Source organism: Aphis gossypii, chromosome 1 (genome assembly GCF_020184175.1).
Source record: "Aphis gossypii isolate Hap1 chromosome 1, ASM2018417v2, whole genome shotgun sequence".
Taxonomy (NCBI): Eukaryota; Metazoa; Arthropoda; class Insecta; order Hemiptera; family Aphididae; genus Aphis; species Aphis gossypii.
In genome coordinates, this window is record NC_065530.1 from 21,022,444 (window position 1) to 21,029,460 (window position 7,017).

At 28.8% G+C, this 7,017-nt stretch overlaps 1 protein-coding gene across 2 annotated transcripts in view; it reads right to left on the bottom strand.

Annotated features, from left to right (window-relative positions):
- Positions 1-7,017, bottom strand: part of LOC126548855 (28S ribosomal protein S18c, mitochondrial-like) — a 77,750-nt gene that overhangs the window by 60,606 nt on the left and 10,127 nt on the right. The gene's annotated exons all lie outside the window — the stretch shown is intronic.

Sequence of the window (7,017 nt, forward strand, 5' to 3'; positions counted from 1 at the left end):
AAATTGTACCTATGTATTTCACATAAGTATTATACATTTTAGTTCTATCTATAATGCCTGGTACCATGTGTGCTGTAGCATGCTGCAAGAATAACTTAAAAACAACAAAAAAGCTGTCAAAAGATATATCCTATCACACCTTTCCCAAAAATAATGAACCAGAGCGTTTAAAAAATTGGATTTTGAGAACGAAACGAGCGGACAAATTTAATCCTATGTCATCTCATATTTGTTCAGAACACTTTAATGCTGATGACTTTGAAAGAAATTTGCAAGCTGAAATGTTGAACTTAAAAGTAAAAAGGCAATTAAAAAAAACTGGTAAGAAATAGATTAGTATATTATACTTAACCTCAGACCTCTTATATAATATATACTATATAGGTACCTAATCATGTTTGTGTTAATATTATTTAATAGTAATAATTATATAATAATACTATTGTATATTTTCATATTGTAAGATAATAAGTTACCAACTATTTAGTATTTTGACCTAAGTTCATATCATATAAATATTATTGTCTCAACGACCAGTTGAGAGATGAGGTGGTTGTGGTTCATGAGGAGTTTCCCATGAAATCTTTTATAGAAATTGGTGGCTGTTTCTTGGACAGTTTTGATTTGGAGATCATCGTGTAGTAATTTATTCATTACGTACCATGGAGCTTTGGCAATGATACGTAGGCATAGATTAAACATACATAGATAGCCAACGCCGTGTGATCGTTTGGAAATAAATATTTCATCGGAAATGTACCCGAGAATATTTAGTTTGTACCCGACTCGTTAGAAGCGCTAGTTTATTACCAGCTAAATCGGGTACGACGGCTGGTCGCGTCTGTCGTCCGACACTCCGGCGGCCGGTGCGTACAGCGTATTGCTTAAGAGGATTTTCCAATATTAAAATATTATGTTTAATCCAATACCATAATGAATAACAAACACATTCATTTATAATATAAATTATGATTATATATGATTATATATGGAATATATTTCAAAAATAGAATTACGTATAATTATTTCATATTACGTCAAAACATTCAGCATTGTATGTGTTGAGCTTAATATTGTCATGCTTTTAAGAATAATATTATTACTCAATCTACAAATTAAAATATAGTGTACTTTTACGACTAGTGGTAATTTGTACTCCAATACGTATTTTTTAATTTATACATCATTATTAATAATATTAATATGGCTAGGAGAAATAAATGTGTATTCTTTAACTGCTCTAAAAGTAAAATTGAAGAACCTGGTTTAACTTTATTTCATTTTCCCAAAAATGATCCTATTCGAGCACAAGAATGGGTTAAAAAATCAGGTCAGTAGTGTATTAGTATAATAACTATAATTCAATATTAAAATAACTTTGCTTTATTCAGTTGATTTATTTAAAATAATAAAGTTTATATTTGTTAAATTATTAGTTGAGATATTATGTACACCAAATTTAAATAATGATATACTTAAATTGCGATAGGTAGGTATCTATATACGCCTTAGTGTACATTATAATTATTAGGGTTGTGAATTTAATGCACTAAAAAACCTTAAAAAAATGTCCAAAAAATGCAATAAAATATGTAGGTAGGTACTTAAAATGCAAAAATGCAGTATAAATTGCCAACAATTATAGTATAAAATACACCAAAAATGGTTTTTAATTTAATTTTTATATTTATATTGATATTATGGGATATTACACATTAGTTTATTAGATTTTACATGCATAAAAATGTGTTTATTCAATAAAAAAATAAAAAATAAAAATGTTGATTGAATTTGAATTTCATGTGAAAATTTTTTAAAAAATTTTAAAATTGTGTAAAACAAAAAAAAAAAATTTCAAAGATGTTATGATTGGCAGAATTTAATTAAAACTACCGGAAAATTAACTAAAAAAGGAAAAAATTACCTAAACAATAAAAAAAAAAAATGCAAAATAATAACTCCATAAATCGATTAGTTATTACATAATTCAAATCATGTACTTACTTACAAAGCTACGTTTCACAATCACAAAAAATGCACCTTCTTACAAACTCGCAGCCCTAATTATAATGAAAGTTCAGTACAAATTGCTTTAGGTGATTCATGTACGAATCAAAAATGTAGTATAATTCTTTTTAAACTGGGTTAAGTTAATGTTATTTCCATATTAATTATATAACTTGAGTTAATTATATTATTAACTTGCCTGCATTTGATGTATGATGTATACAATGCATATTTTAATAAGTTTATGGAACCTAGCTATATCATAGATTTATATTTATTCAATGCATATTATATATATTATATAATTTTATTTTATTTTTATTTTCTAATTAAATTTTTTGTGGTTTTGTTTCCTAAGGAAATATTGATTTAACTATTTTAACTCATGAAGAACTTTCTGCAAAATATGTTTGTGCTCACCATTTTTCTAAATGTGACATTAGATGGGCAGGCAATCGTTTCATATTGATAAAGACAGCTATCCCCAAAAAATATAATATTGACAATTCTTCTTATGAACTGCATCAATCTACATCATCAACACCATCACAAACAGATCCTTTATCAGAAAATATTCTAGACACTGATGACAAAATAGATTTACGTGTTTTAAAACCGACACACACATATTTTAAAAAATCACCAAAAACACCAACAATTTATTTTTCTCAAAAAAATTCAAATAAAACTTTAGAGGAAGAGATTAATCTTCAAACTCCAATAAATGCCCATAATAAAAAATCAGCAACACCTAATTTAACACCTTCTTCAAGATTATTTATACAGGATATTATAAATATGCCAACTCCAAAAAAGTGCCAAAATTCTCAGCTTACAAGTTTCCCCAGTCATGAAAATTCTGATAATACTGTTGTTGAAACACCAACTATGAAAAATGAGAAATGTGATAGAAATTAAAAAAAAAATAATAAAATATAAATCATCAACAGTATGCAAACTACAAACAAAACTGTTTAATGCGAGAAATAAATTAAAAATTGCTAACAAATTTAAAAATAAAATAAATTATAAGAGTACTAATTCTAGAATACTTTCTGAAATGCAAATGTTTCGTGCAAATAAATCTAGACGACCATGGTCAGTTGAAGAAAAGCAATTTGCGATTTCCCTTTTTTATAATTCACCTGGAACATATAGATTTTTAAGAAATGTACAAAACATAAATTTACCTGGTTTAAGTACTATTAAAGGATGGATTGGTAGTTCAAAGTTTTCACCTGGTTTTGTAAATAGTTATATGGAACAAATAAAAATTAAAGTTAACGCGATGGACAATGAACAAAAATATTGCGTCATTGCTTTTGATGAGATGTCCATAAAAAAATATTTGGAATATTCTAAATACTTGGATGTAGTTGAAGGTTACGAGGATCTTGGACATAAAGGAAGAAAAGACAAATTAGCCTCTCAAGCGCTAGTATTTATTGCCCGAGGTTTATACTCAAAATGGAAATTACCCCTTGCATATTTTTTATCTGCTTCATCAACTAGAGGTCTTGAATTGAAGAATTTGATAAATGATGTAATTGAAAAAGCTTTAGAGTTAGGGTTAATTGTTACTGCTGTAATATGTGACCAAGGTAGTAATAACTGTGCTGCTCTAAAACAATTAGGATGCAACAAGGAATCTCCTTATTTTAAAGTAAATGGTAAAAGAATATTTTCCATACTTGATATACCTCACATTTTTAAAAACTACAGAAATAATTTTTTAAAAAATAATTTAGTGGTTGATGACTATGAAATATCATTTAGTGACATAAAGACAGCTTATGAAATAGATAAAATGAGTGGAACAAGTAGAGCATTGCTAAAAATAACAGACAGTCATATTAACCCAGGTCCTTTCCAAAAAATGAAGTGCAAACTCGCTCTTCAACTTTTTAGTAACACCGTAACCGCTGTTATCAAAACATGTGTAACTACAGGACAGATTAAGTCAAAGACAGGTGCAAATACAGCTAATTTTTTAAAGCATATGAATGATTTGTTTGATTGCTTAAATAGCAAATGTTTGTATAGCTCCAATCCTAAAATGTGTGCATTATCTGAAGAACGACCTAGCCAATTCCAATTTTTAAATGAAGCAAAAACAATACATGAAAATATAAGATTAGTTAAACCTAATACAAAATATGGGTATCGTCTACCGTGTTTTGATGGTTTAGTGTGGTCAATTAATAGTATAACAATGTTATATTTACAACAAAAAAACTTGCAGTTCAGTTACTTACTAACATCTAGACTCAACCAAGACTTTTTAGAAAATACTTTTGCAGTCTTTCGACAACGTGGAGGATACAACCCTAATCCTACAGCTCGGATTTTTAGATCTACGTTTAGTATTCAAGCAAAAAACAATTTATTTAAAGCATCAGAATTATCGAACTGTGAATCAGATATGGATTCAAATTTATTAGCTCCTACTTCTGATTCTGATTCACTTTTAAGTAATGTAAATAAAAGTGATTCAGATTCAGATTCCAGTAGTACTTTAGATGATGATGAGTCATTCACTAATACTAATGATAATCTAGGAGAAAATTGTGAGATATCATTAGAAATGTGTTTGATTGCTTATTTTGCTGGTTATCTGGGAAAGTCTTGTTTTGATCATTTTAAGTGCTTCAAATGTGTTGATAAATTTTTAAAAAAGATGAAAACTTAAATTTATTTGACCAACATGAATTTTTAATTTTTTATAAAAATTATGAGTCAAAAGAAATAGATTCAAATTCATGTTTTTTAAAGAAGCCTACAGAAACTTTAATAAATTTTGTTAAGAATGCACAAATAATATTGAAAAAACTGGTTGAACAAAAACCACACAGAAAAAATATTGCACGCTTCATAAATAAGCAAATAAGTAATAAGTATTTATTGTCCTTTAATTTAGATAAAAGCTGTATTGAACATTTTGATTATTTATTAACTAAATTAATCCATGCCAAACTGTTAAAAGATTTTAATTGGAAATCGAAGCATTTGAAACAAATTAAAAATACATCCATCAATACATCAAGAAAATTAAAAATTTTAAAAAACCTTTAAAATCTATAACACTATCTACATATCAGTTTGAAGTATCCATTTATTTTATATTATTATTATATTAGGTATATTATTAATAATATGAAGATATATAATTTGTTGATTATTTATTTATATATTACATTACATTAAATATTGCTTACCTATAAATTGTATAATCTAATATTTACATTAATAAAGTTCATTACATATTGTTCCATTTTTCTTTTGTTGATTTTAGTTCATTTCAGATTCTAAGCCTAGTGATGAATGTATTGATTTTATGATGATATTTTATTATGATGATAACTATGCTGTCAAAGCTAAGACTTCTCAGACCGCCGGTTTCCCCAGGTTAGTATAATCATAGATTAAACATACATAGATAGCCGAATACATCGTAGCTTTTGGAAACTATGTTATGGTTTTGTTATGTGATCATAGATAGCGCAGCTAGTCGTTATCAAAATATTGTTGTCCAGTGGCCGACTCGGTATCACGGTCTTAGAAGATAAGGTCCGACAACTTCCACCCCGCCGGCCCACAATAATGCATCCGCTTAAAAAAGCGAAAACAGTTCCAATTTTAATCACCTTATAATAGAGCGCTAATGGTTATACGTTTTTGAGGTTAGGCAATAAATTTAATATTAAATAGTAAATACCAAAATAATAATACAAAAATTGCCGCTAAAATTTGATTAGAAAATCAAAAACTATATAAATAAATACTATAGATATAAATACTGTACTGTACTTTTAAATACTAATTACCACGGCCCGTGCTAATTACTATAATACATTATTATTATTAATTATATATTATATACATGTAAAATACTCTATGGTATAAAAATAAATTTATTAACATCACGGTCTTATAAACCTTGTGTATATGCTATTTACTACACAAGTACATAACCTCAAAAACGTATAACCAGCAGCGCTTTAACAAAAGGTGGTCAGTAGTAGAACTGTGTTAGACATCGTAAGCGGAACGCTGATTAAATAGAGTTGTCGGACCTTATCTTCTAAGACCGTGCTCGGTATTCCACATTTCCAGTCTTAGAAAGTTAGAAGATCTTCTAAATAAATAAATAATAAAACCATCTTCTAAGACTGTGCTGTATTCTCAAATTTCAAATTATTATTTATTCTCAATTCTGTATTGTATTTCTCTATCTTATCTATATTTGTGTCCGATTTGGTCATCTAGCGACCAGCATTATTGAGCAACAAAGAGTGAGGACAAACATTATTTCACGAGTGTGAAGTTGGGTGACTAAAGCTAGGTGACTATTTTTCGGACGAATAGTGATAAGAAAGACCGAATACTGGGTTGCATTAAAATGTATAACAGGCGCAAAACGTTTCCAACCTCCTTCTAACATCCGCCAACCACAAGATAGCGCTATGTTAATGATATTAGAGTTAAAAGCACTTTTCCATCACAATATGGTACAGGCTAAAGTAGTAAAGTCGCCAGGTGACTGTTTTCCGTACTACGCGTGACGGGCGTCCGTCCGTGGTTTTTAATTTTTTTCGTCGTGTTCCCCGGGGAGTCGCACGACTTAACCTACATATTCGGAAAGCCAGGAAAATTGTCTATCCGACGAAATACATTCAAAAAGGTACTGAGGTTATCGAGAGACGTCTCGTAGCACGGTAAGTCGCCAGGTGACTGTTTTCCGTACTACGCGTGACGGGCGTCCGTCCGTGGTTTTCACTAGACTTAAGCAGTCAAGACTAACAAAAAGTCAAAAACACAGCACTCATAATTTTGGTTATTGCTAATTTATGTATTGACAAAAGATTATAAGTGCATGTGTGCTCCTTTGTAAACCAATAACATCAAGGCACTGTTATAGAAATATACGATCATGTCATATACATTAGCATATAAACCATATATAAAACTTAAAAATTGTATTTACTTGCTTAAATCTATATTATGTATTTT